We start from the raw sequence: 13,658 nt of genomic DNA on the forward strand, positions 1-13,658 counted from the left end.
CTGTTCAAGGCTTTTCCAATAAATAGTATTTCATCTCCTCCTCTGCCATAGTGAAGAATCAGAAATTTTTTTCCTAATGCACATACAAAACCCATTCCTGATGAACATACAAACTTCTTAATTTTCATCAAAAAGCAATATTATAAATCTCTGCAACTATTTAACAAGATCATATCACTGTGTTTTTAAAATGCCATAACATTCACCATTTAAAAAAAACCTAAAATAGAAGAAAATTGCATAAAGTTTGTTCACTTTATGCCCCCTGATATAGCATGTTGATTAAATGGCGTGAATGATCAAAGAGTAAATCAGTCATCCCTACGTAAGTGAACCATTTTTTCCTTCTTATTCATTTCCTTGTCTTCAACACTAGCATTTTTTTTTTTTTTTGAGACAGAGTCTTGCTCTGTTGCCCAGGCTGGAGTGCAGTGGTGCCATCTTGACTCACTGCAGCCTCCGCCTCCTGGGTTCAAGCAATTCTCCTGCCTCAGCCTCCTGAGTAATTAGGATTACAGGCATGTGCCACCATGCCCAGCTAATTTTTGTATTTCTAGTAGAGATGGGGTTTCATCATGTTGGCCAGGCTAGTCTTGAACTCCTGACCTCAGCCAATCCATCCAACTTAGCCTCCCAAAGTGCTGGGATTACAAGGGTGAGCCACTGCGCCCAGCCCAACATTAGCACTATTTTAGCCAATTGGGATTACCAGTCCCAGAACTTCAAGAGAATCAGAAAAGTGTGTGATAAGGATTAAAAGACTCTTTGGCATTTTTAATTTTGTTCTATTTTGGCCTTTTGATGGCATGGCATAAACCACATGTTAAATTACAAATGGATAGTTATGAAAGATATTTTTCGTAGTATATTTTTCTTCTTTCTAGTTACAATGGCATCATTAATTGTGATATCCTCTTTCAGAATGCTGATGTAGACCCAGTAAATGAGAGGCAAATTATTCTGATTTAAATATTTTGCAATCTCAATAATTTCAACAAAACTCTAAGAAGTTAATTTCAGGTGAAAAGTCTCACTATTTTGTAAATAGACTATGCTCTATATTTGTAAATAGTTTCTCTTTTTCTCTGAACTATACCACAATTTTGTCAGCATCTTCATATCTCCATTCCTCAAGCTTTCTCAAGATAGCATTTTTCTTTTCTTAATGTTAAAGTAATATTGACTTAATATGTCTCCCAAATATGGTGATAACTAAGGACTTATTCAAATATTTTAGGTTGTCCTTGATGTTTTTATATTTGTGGGATTTTTTTTTTTTTTTTGAGATGGAGTATCACTCTGTCTTCCAGGCTGGAGTATGGTGGTGCGATCTCAGCTCACTGCAACCTCCGCCTCCCAGGTTCAAGCAGTTCTCCTGCCTCAGTCTCCCGAGTAGCTGGTATTACAGGTGCCCACGACCATGCCCAGCTACTGATGTTTTTATATTTCTATTAGTTGTACTAGACTCTAAATTATTGCATTTTTTGAATTATCTACCTCTAATTTCCTGAATTACCACAAATTTGAGTAGTTTTGGCTAAAGCTTTCATATTAATTCATTCTCACACTGCTATAAAGAACTACCTGAGACTGGGTAATTTCTAGAGGAAAGAGGTTTAATTGGCTGGTTCTGCAGGCTGGGGAGGCCTCAGGAAACTTACAATAATGGCAGAGGGCAAAGTGGAAGGAGGAATGTCTTACCTGGCTGGAGCAGAGACAAGGGAGAGAAGGGAGAGGTGCTACACACTTTTAAACAACCAGAACTCATGATACCTCACACACTAACACCAGAACAGCACCAGAAGGGAAATCTTCTCCCATGATCTAATCACCTCCCACCAGGCCCCACTTCCAACATTGGGGATTACAATTTGACATGAGATTTGTGTAGGGATGCAGATCCAAACCATAGCAGGCTTGAAACATGAAATGAGATGGTTACAAAGCAGGGCAATACTTCATAATATTTAGAATTAAGCAGTAGACATCTCTGTCCTTTATGAACCATGAACGTCACAATTTCCTAAGATCACACTTGATATGACAATATGACAGAACTAGTATTTACACAGGTATCCCTTCACTCCTTAGAACATAGTACACTGGACTTTGGTACTGGGGGCAGACATAGTGAGAAATGATAATATTAGACCTTTAATTTTTGAAATGAGTTATCTCTTTCCAATAGGTTTAAAGCATTAATATTCTCTTCAAAATGTGTGTTGGCAATACATTTGTGGGAGAAATTTACATTACATATGCTTTTTTAAAAACTGTGAATGTTTATGAATACATAGTAGATAAATATATTTATGAGATACAGACATACAATGTATAATAATAATGTCAGTGTAAATGGGTATCTGTCACCTGAAGCATTTATCATTTCTTTGTGTTACAAATGTTCCATTCTTGTAGTTATTTTAAAATATACAATAATTTATTGCTGATTATAGTCACCCTTTTATGCTGTCATACATTAGATCTTATTCATTCTATCTAATGATATTTTTCTACCAATTAACCATCCCCACTTTTCCCATTTTTCCCAACTACCCTTCCCAGCCTCTGGTAACCATCATTCTACTCTTTATCTCCATGTATTCAATGGAAAATTATTCAACAGCAAAAACAAAAATGAGATCCTGTCATTTACAACAAAATGGATGGAACTGGAGGATGTTATGTTAAGTGAAATCAGCCAAGCACAGAGAGACAATCTTCTCAAATTCTCACTTATCTGTGGGAGCTAGAAATTAAAACAATTAAGTATATTACATAACTTTTTACCATTGAAATCTGGCAATTTACAACTCAGACTATTTTTACTATACATTTGTTTTCTGTTTCTAACATAGGATAGTTACTCATATTAATTTTGTAAATCATCACATAAAATTTACATATCTCACTTACTGATTAATTGAATTCTTATGCATTGGCTATTATATCTACAGCATGGAATTCTTAACAGTCAGGGAGTATAACAATAAAGCAGAGCCCTGTTGTCTAACAGTTTACAATCTTGGTGATGAGAAATTGAAGAGAGACATTTAATCCTAAGAAACGATGTCCCGAGTGCTCTAACAGCTATGTAAACAAAATTCTGTGAGTGGCATAGAAGAGGTAGTGATTAAAGGCCTTATAATTAAACAGCACCCTGTAGATTTCTTGACACTGTCACATGCATTTGTTTATTAAATTCTTACAACAATCCAATGATGTAGTCAATGTAAATATTACTTTTAACACCTTACAAGGAGAGAAAATGCTGTGTTCGAAGTGGCAAGACTCTGGTGACAGAATCATATTGAATCTCTTCTGATTCCTAATAAAATATTTGTTTAATTTGTTTATACTTTTAGGTTACCTATCCTATTTTATCTTCAGTATCTATATTTAAAGCAGTAGAATACTAATGTTAGTTCAAATAAAATATGGGTCAGTATTACCCTTGGTCATGTGAATATTTACAAGCAGAAAACGAATGATCCAAGGTAAGCATTCTATTTTGAAAGTGTCAGTAAGCACCAGGTACATAGCATTGTGTAACTACCGTAAGTTTAAAAGGAAGAAAAAACGAACACTGGATCTCCAGAACAATATTAGAATAAAATCTGTCCTGGATAGTTTCGACATGTGACTGCCTGAAGGCAAGGAACTAGAGCAGATGATCTCTGATATGGTTTGGCTGTGTACCCACCCAAATCTTATCTTTAACTACAGTTCCTATGATCCCCATATGTCATGGAGGGACCAAATGGGAGGTAATTGAATAATGGGGGTGGTTACCTCCATGCTGTTCCTGGGATAGTGAGTTCTCCTGAGATCTGATAGTGTCATAAGGGGTTATCCCCGCACTTTGCTCTGCACTTTCTCTTGCTGCTACCATGTGAAGAAGGACATGTTTGCTTCCCCTTCTACAATGATTGGAAGTTTCCTGAGGCCTCCCCAACCCTGGGGAACTGTGAGTCAATTAAACCTCTTTTCTTCATAAATTACCCAGTCTTGGGTATGTCCTTATAGCAGTGTGAGAATAAGCTAATGCAGTCTCCCAGGATCCTTTCTAACCCATTCTGTTATTCCTTTCCTCTGGTACCTTATTCAGGCCCTGTAAGTATTTTTGGCATCGGGTGCATAATTTTTCTTAGGCACTTGGGTTCTGTTTTGAACATTACTCATGCATTGTAGGTGCTAATGTTCTTCTCTAAGTGCCTAATTCACTCTCAGACAGGGACTTGAGTCCACAGAAGAATAAACTTGTGACTAAAACCTTTTAGATTCATTCTGATAATGGAGCTACAGTAAGTTTTTTAAAAAAACCAACTAAAAGAAATTTGTACAAAATAATAAAAAGAAAGGAGTAAACTATAACAAAAAGTTTATAATTTTTATTACAGTCTAGAATTTTTAAAAGTGGTGATTAAACAGAATAAAGTTATATTATGTATAAGCCAAAAAAAGAGCAATGAATATTGAAAATTTACATCTACTTTAAAGTTGTTTAACATATATTGACTTATTAAAGAGAAATTCACAATCCACAAGAACAAAGAAAAAGCTTTTAAAAATGCCACAAATGGAGGTTTTAGAGAAACATCTTAACATAAAGAATGAAAATTAAAGATCAAAATGTATAAATTGGAACGGACATTGTGAGTAGAATAGGAATGGTGTGAACAGTGACTTTGAGAAAGTTTCAATACAAGCCTTATGACATAAAAGAAACTTTTGTAAAAGAAAATGGTCAAAAGATAATAATGGTGTTTGTAACTCAAAAATAGTGTTTGTATCCTGGATTTGTAGCCACAGGATATGTGAGATATAATCATGATAATATAAGATTGAGGATAGATATGTTTTTGTTTTGATCACATATTTACCAAATACTTTGGATTATATGATATTGCAAAGCGTTTCACGATAAGAACTCCAGATCTTTAAAATAAATATTCTGTGCTAGATAAGGCACATTAGGAAAGTGCAAATTTAGTATTCCAAAAGAAATAATCGAATGAGGTTATGGCTTTTGTATTAACAAAATGAAAGTTTAAAAATAGTAAGGCACTTACATACAAAGGTTTTAATGTTAATAGTGAAGATTAAAAATAAATATTTATTACACACATTTTAGGAGGAAAATGGTTATGAAGTCTGTTCCATAATAATTAACATAAGAAATGAATATTCTGAGCTATCAAGCAAAAACTAACCTAGATAGTATAAAGTACCTTAAAGTTTCATCTTTAGACGTTAGGATCACCACAGCATCAAACTTAGGATTAGAAGATGTATGTTATATGAGAAAAAAAGTTAGAGCAGAGTGAGAAGTCTAAGAGTCTTGATAAGAGGTGTAGATGTGACGGCTGGTGCTGTATAAAATAGGGCTTGGCTGAGAAATTGTAATTTTAACCATGCCTTGAATGAGGTAAAATCTTCTGGCTAGTGGATGTCTTCCAAAAGCTTATTCCAGGCAGAGTGAAGAGTTAGAAGTAGATCCTAGGGCAGAGTTTTGCCTGGTGGTTTTATGAGGTTAAAAAAAAAAAAAAGCTGAGATTGGAGTAAAGAAGGTAATAGAAGGATATTTCAGAAAGTTAATAAAGGTCAGTATCAGTCTGCTTTTGCTGCCATAATAAAATACCACATATTAGGTGCATTTAACAACAGAAATATATATTCTTCCAGGTCTGGAGGCTGGGAGTCTGAATCAGGGTGACAGTATGGTCAGTTCTGTTGAGGGCCCTCTTCCTGAATTACACTCAGCCACCGTCTCGTTGTATCTCCACATGGCAGAAAAATGACAGAGCAAGCTCTCTGGTGATTTTTCCTATCAGGGCACTAATCCCATCATGAGGGCCACATCCTCATGATTTCATCCAAACCTAGTTATCTACCAAAGGCCTCTTCTCCGAAAACCATCACATTGGGGTTTGAGTCTCAACATATGCATTTGTGGGGAGGAGGGCACAGTTCAGTCCACAGCATGGTTAGATCTTGCATGGCACTCATGTTGAGCTGCTGGTTTTCACTCTGAGAGAAATGAAAAGTCATTGCTGGTTCTGATTAGAGAGGAGACCAGATTTGCATCACATTGTATAGGATTGCTGCAGCATCAATCTTAAAAACAGACTACAGGGGCAAGAGCAGAACCCCTAGTTATTGCAGCAATCCAGACTTGACAGGACAATGACTTAGACCAGGGTTAAGAGACTAAGAAGTTAACAGACAGAGATAAATCATTGAAATATGAAATCTAGATGATAACAAGATTTCCCAGTGGATGTGGTGGGTGAGAGTAGCATCAGGAAGGACTATGATTTTTCTAACCAATAAATAGGAAAGTTGGCATTATCATCAGCAAAGAATGGGAAGGCTAGGCTAGGGAAGGATAGGATAGGACAGGCTTGGAAGAAAAAAGTTAAGAGTTAACTAGTAGATTCATTGAGTATTAGATGTGTATTTGATATAGAAGTTAGGGATATAAATGTGTAAATTAGTCAAATTTCAATCATATTTAAATGATTGAACTAAAAGAGATCACCAAGAGAATGTTTAAAAATAGAAAAAGGAGGGCCGGGCGCGGTGGCTCACGCCTGTAATCCCAGCACTTTGGGAGGCCGAGGTGGGTGGATCACGAGGTCAAGAGATCGAGACCATCCTGGTCAACATGGTGAAACCCCGTCTCTACTAAAAATACAAAAAATTAGCTGGGCATGGTGGCACGTGCCTGTAATCCCAGCTACTCGGGAGGCTGAGGCGGAGGTTGCAGTGAGCCGAGATCACGCCATTGCACTCCAGCCTGGGTAACAAGAGCAAAACTCCGTTTCAAAAAAAAAAAAAAGAAAAAGAAAAAAGAAGGGGACTAGGAACTAACACAAGGTGGTCTTGAGAAAAATAGAACCAGAGCAAAAGAAGTGATATAGATGAAAAATATTTTAATATAATATTACAATCACTATTTTAAGAATGACTATCAGTAGCAGTAAATATGTTAAACATGGCTAATGTGTGATAGAAGATACTTATGAAGAGCTGACAGCATGATTTATCAATGTAGATACTGTTGGTTCCCTGGAGTAGAACAGTTTTGGTGCGGAGGTGAGTTTGAAAGCCTGATTATATTGTGTTTAAGAGGCAATAAGAAGAAAACTGGAGTCAGAAAGTTGATCATGAATAGCCAAATAGTGAAATGGGGTAGTGGCTACCACTAGCAAATTTTTAGTATTTTCCTAAACATGGAGAAATAACATTATGTAAATTAGTTGCTTAGGAAGATCCAAGAGTATTGTTTTTTATAATTGCAATGAGAAGAGAAAAAGCAAAATTGCTAGAGGCATATCCCTGAGAACATGAGTGTAGATAGGATCCAGAACACAGTGGAAGAAGCCAAATACTGAAAGGAAAATAGAGTATATGTACAGGTGCTGAAAGTGTGGCAGAAGTCTGAAATATATCCTCTTAAAGTTTCAGTTTTCTAGAAAAAGTAGTGAGGGAATGTATTCTCTTCCAGGGTCCAGAAGGGGGCGTAGTTTCAAAGGCAAGAACTTCCCAGCCCCATACCTCCATCCACGTCTCCATTCAGGAGACTAGAGATCTTTGTTTAACTTTTGCATGTGCAGTGGGGAAGCGGGGAATCAAAGGTCAATCACTCCAGCAGAAGTTTAAGGGAACTCCTTTCATAGGCCAGAAAAGTTAAATGGGCAGGAATATCTACCAGGCTAAAAGTCTCCTTCTCCCACATCCAAGTGGACTCCATTTCTGGATCCCCTTCCACGACCTCATGGGAGCTGCTCTCTCTCTCTCTCTATCTATTTCTCTCTCCTTTGTCTCTCTGTGCCTAAATAAATTACTTTCTACAAAAACTCTTTGGGGACTGATATTTATTTAAATGAGCCACTGTGCTTGGTGGGGTCCTCCCTCCCATTCTTGGGTGAGTGAGGGACCAATGGCCTGGAAGAACACAACCTAGCAAGGGAGAAGAGCCTCCCCCATGCCCCAGAATCCAATCTCAGCAGCAATTGAAATAATTAATGAAATATGAGGATTAGGAAGAGGATCTTGGTTTCACGTAAGCTGTATGCATAGAAAAGGTAATTTTGAGTAAAATCTTAATAACATTTTGAATAAGTATAAAATAAAAATTAATTAGCCATATATAAATACTGTTTATAAGATACACTGATACAATGAATAGAATGTAACCTAAAGGGGAAAGTTGGCAATTGATAGATGAAATAATGTTTAAAAAACAGTATGGACTGATTGCAATTAACACATATAAACTCAAAACTAACTCCACTTCCCAACTAGGAATCATTTATTTATAGCATACATAAAGTATTATTATTATTATTATTATTATTATTATTATTTGAGATGGAGTCTCACCCTGTTCCCCAGGCTGGAGTGCAAAGGGGTGACCTTGGCTCACAGCAACCTCTGCCTCCCTGGTTCAAGTGATTCTCCTGCCTCAGTCTCCCATGTAGCTGAGATTACAGGTGTGCACCCCCACATCCTGATAATTTTTGTATTTTTAGTAGAGATGGGGTTTCACCATGTTGGGAAGGCTGGTCTCAAACTCCTGACCAGTCTGCCTGTGACTCCCAAAGTTCTGGGATTACAGGCATGAGCCACCGTGCCCGGCCAGAAAGCAATTTTGTTTTTGAAACATTAGTTGAGATGTGGGTTGAACCTGAGTGTAGACAATGGTGTTGAACCTGAGTATAGACAATGACTTTTTAATGCTTTTTAAACTAAATCCATAGCTGAATGAGCAGAGAAGCAATACAGTGGATAGAAAAGAGAATGTTGAAAAATCTTGTTCCCGTTATTAAGGTTATGGAAGTCTGTTGTATTGAATTAAAATTTCCTCATTTAACAGATTAATTAGATTAGAGAAATATTTTTTCTAGGGCCTGACCTCTCAATCTTTAAGTTTCATAATGATATTAACTTATGCTTTACATTATTTATCATTATAACTATGAAATTAGGCACAAAAATCATGTAAGTATTTTATAAGTGTTGCAATTGCCCATATACACATACAGAACGCTATGTGTTTTAGCACTGTCTATTTAGGAGTGAAACAGCACAAGCACAATAAAGACTATAGCTTACCTTCTGGGCTTTTCATCTATTATTTCCTAAAGCACTCTTTTTTTGAGGGTATCAGCCTAGGGAAACTACAAGTGTCTATACTCCCACGAATTTCTATTATAAGTATTTCAAACGACAGTCTCTAAACCCCTTATTTCTGAAAATTGAGGCTTCTGAAACTTTTAAACTCCATCCTTTATCAAAAATTCAACATGATGTATCTTCAACAATAGCAGTAACATTTTATTGAGCACCCATTGTTGCTCAGCCACTGTCTTTGATGTTTGACTCACTAGGATGACTAAGACCACACTTGTATGGCCCACATAATAGCCTGTGAAGTGCAGGGAAAGAGAATACTTGCCGATTCCTGAATGCCAAGAGAAGGAGATGGAAACTAGATTGAGAAAAGAAATAACTCATGACAGCTTCAAGTAGAAGACAATCCTTGAGTTTGAAGCTAGCAATTAAGAGGAAAATGGAAAGAATCTCAGGCACCGAGAGAAGTAGAGGTGAAGAGATTGATGAAAAAGATCAGGTTATTTTTTAAAACTGCAAGAAATTTGAGCTGGGTTCAGATTAGAGTGTCTGTGAGGACAGTAATAGAAAAGTTGAATGAAATACAGGTAATTGTTTGAACTGTATTCTATCTGAAATGTGAGAATTATTGTAGAAATATATTTCAGATAGTAATTACACACAAACACACACACACCCCCCAATATACACACTTTCTATGAGTCAGAGACAGGTAAATAATGATATTCACTATTTAACATTGATACACTGTTAAAAAAAACCTACCTAAAAAATGCTTATGAGTAATTTTGTATATAAGGACTTCCTCAGTATTAGTGATATTCTTTACTATCACTTTACCACTTTCAGCTTGTAAAAACAGAAAAATATGGGAAAGTGGAAAAAAACAGGCATCAGAGGCAGAGTGATCAGAATTTGAATCTCATTTCATTTTACATTTTCTACTTAGGATATACCTAGGAAAATTGACTATTTCCTTGGAATATTATAAAAATGCTATTAATATCTGTAACAACACTGACTATAGTAGTATAAATTATTTCAGTAAATCTTTCACTAATCTGTGTTGCATTATTTACCTAGTAATATTACTGATTTGGGGGCTTTTTTGAGATGGAGTCTTGCTCTGTTGCCCAGGCTGTAGTGCAGTGGCACTATCTCGGCTGACTGCAAGCTCCATCTTCCAGGTTCAAGCAATTCTCCTGCCTCAGCTCCTGAGAAACTGGGATTACAGGCATGGGCCACCATGCCTAGCTAATTTTTGTATTTTTAGTACAGATGGAGTTTCACCATGTTGGTCAGGCTGGTCTCAAATTCCTGACCTCATGATCCACCCGTCTCAGCCTCTCAAACTGCTGGGATTACGGGTGTGAACCATCACACTCAGCCAATATTATTGAATTTAAGCCAAAACCAAAGCAAATAATACCTGAAATAATTTAACAAATTCCTGACCTCATGATCTACCCGTCTCAGCCTCCCAAAGTGCTGGAATTACAGGTGTGAGCCATCACACCCAGCCAATACTACTGAATTTAAGCGAAAACCAAAGCAAATAATACCTGAAATAATTTAAGCTCATAGGAAATAAATATGACTGAGGCCAAGACAACCAACTAGAAGCAGCTGGTGTGCACCACTCTCACAGAGAAGAATGAACTGGACAAGTAAATCCAGCACCTTCAGCTGGAACATCCAGGTACACACATTGGGACTAATCAAGAAAACAACTTGATCAATGGAGAACAGATAAAAGTAAGGCAGGACAACAGTCTACTGGGGAATATCATGGAGCTGGGGAACCTCCCCCACCAAAGAAAGCAGTGAGTGAATGTGTGACCCTGGGAACCCACGCTTCTCCCATGGATATTTGCAACTCTGGTTAGGTGTTCCCCTCATGAACCCACTCCACCAGGGCCTTCCATCTGACACACAGAGCTACATGGAGTCTCAGCAGAACAGCTATGCAGGAATGCTTAGTGACCTGAGAGCCAAGCTTTCCATGCTTCCCAGCAAAAGCAGCTGCAACTCTGGCAAAGTGTACACAGCTCTAGGAAAGGGGCTGAATCCATGGGCCTGAGTAGTGACAATCTGCAGGCACTGCTTCCTGGGCGCCTCATAGAATAAGGTGCCATGGAACTCCAGCCAGCCACCCATAGCAGCATTGCATTTCTCCGAGTTGGAGCTCCCAGAGGGAGGAGTAGGCTGCCATTTTTGCTATTTGGTCAACTTAGCTATTCTAGCCTTTGGGCTTTGGAGAGTTCAAGGCAATCGAGGGCTGAAATGGCTCCCAGCACAACACAGCTGCTCTATGAAAATGTAGCTAGCCTGCTTTTTAAAGTAGATCCTTGATCCTATTCCTCCTCTCTAGGTAGGACCTCTGAACCAGGATCTTCAGCCATCCCTGTTGATGTTCTCCAGCCTATGAAGATTTCAAATCTCCCTGGGACAGAGCTCCCAGAAGGAGAGGTAGCCACTATCTTTGCTGTCTGGGTGACTTAGCCATTCTGGCCTTCTGGTTTTGGAGAGTCTGAGGCAACCAGGTACTGAAGCAGACCCCCCAGAGCAGCTCAGCACAGCTGCTCTACAAAAATGTGGCCAGATTGCTTTTATAAGTGGATCTGATCCCGTTCCTCATCACCAAGTGGGACTTCACAATTCGGGTCTCCAGTAAACCCCACTGGTGTTCTCCAGCCAACAGAAATTTCAAACCTCCCTGGGATGGAGCTCCCAGGGGAAGGGGCAGGTGGCCATCTTTATTGTTTGGGTGACTTATCCATTCCACCTTTTGGCAACCAGGGGCTGGAGTGGATCCCCAGCAAAGTATGGTGGCTCTACAAAAACATGGCCACGTTGAATTTTTAAGTGGATCCCCAATGCCATTACCCCTTTCTGAGCAGGACCTCCCAACCAGGGTCTCCACCCACCGTCTACAGGTACATTTGGGAAGGCAACAGGTCTGTATCTCCCTGGGATGGAGCTCCCAGTGGGAGGGGCAAGCTGCCATCTTTTCACAGCCTTCACTGTTGATACTTCCAGGTACTTGAAAATCCAAGATGACTAGGGACTGGAGCAGACCCCTAGCATACCAGAGTAGCCCTATGGAAAAGTGGCCCAACTGTTACATGGGGGTCCGTTATTGTATCTCTTCACCATTCAGGTCCGCGAGGCCTAGACTTCCAGCCACCTTCCAGTAGAGCTATAAAGTCAATAGCAGCTCTGTAACTCAATTAACAAAATCCCCAGGGTCAACTAAAAGCCTCTCTGTCACTGCATCTGCAGTGGAACTGCCCTTGCTAGCCCCAGACTAACACAAAAGCAAAGACCCTAAGTGCCTTATCCACACCAAGCTTCAGACAACCCAAGAAAATTAGTTCCAGGGCTTCCATCTATCCCCCAGCCTTTGTCACTAGACAAGGAACCTCCAGCTTAGATCCACAGCAGAGACTCTTCGTTCTGTGAGCAATTGCTGGCCTGCATCTCTCTGGGGTGGAGCCCCCAGGAGACAAAGAAAAAACCCTTGGCCACAACCACTACTAAGATCCCTTGCTCTGCTGCTTCCAAGTTGGAGAAGAACATAAACCCTGAGATCATCCCAGAGCTGTAGTGAGCAACCCAGAAGTGCCAACCTGCCATCTGTAGCCAGCATTCAAGGGAGTGAGGGACCCACAATTTCAGATCATTGAGAGGGAACACAATAGAAACTGTGAGAAAACATAAGGGAGCCACACAACCAAGTAAGTGTCTACCAACTAACCAACATACCTACATGCCACCTACTGGATCATATCTCAAAGATTTGACACCAGAAATACATCACTAACATATCCCCTTTAAAGCCAAAGAGGTCAGTTTTAAATAAATACCCTGGACAAAGCTTCAGTACTGTGAAAATATCCAGAAAAGAAGTTTATTGACTGTACTCAATCTACACTGCAGTTAATGGAACACTCACATGCAGGGATGAGTAAGAACCCACACAAGAACTCCAATGACTCAACTGGACTGTATCATATGTCCTCTAAATAACCACACCAGTTTGTTGGCAAGAATTCTTAACTGGACTGAGCTGATTGAAATTACAGGAATAAAACTCAGAATATGGATAGAAATGAAGATCATTGAGATTCAGGAGAATGGTGAAACCCAATCAAAGGAAAATAAGAATCACAATAAAACAATACAGAAGCTGAAGGATGAAATAGCCAGAATAGAAAAGAGCCAAATCAGTTTGACAGAGCTAAATAATTACAAGAATTTCACAACACAATCACAAGTCTTAATAGCAGAATAGACCAAGTGAAGGAAATAATCTTAGAACTTGAAGACTGGCTCTCTGAAATAAAACAGTCAGACAAAAAAAAAAAAAAAAGCATTAAAAGGAATGAACAAAACCTCTGAGAAGTGTGTGATTATATAGGGGCCAAAATTGTGAATCACTGGCATCCCTGAAAAGGAGGGGGAAAAAGCAAACAACTTAGAAAACTTATTTCAAGATATCATCTGTGAAAACTTCCCTA

This window comes from Aotus nancymaae, unplaced genomic scaffold, assembly GCF_030222135.1.
Source record: "Aotus nancymaae isolate 86718 unplaced genomic scaffold, 86718_ANA_hifiasm-v0.15.2.pri h1tg000033l, whole genome shotgun sequence".
Taxonomy (NCBI): Eukaryota; Metazoa; Chordata; class Mammalia; order Primates; family Aotidae; genus Aotus; species Aotus nancymaae.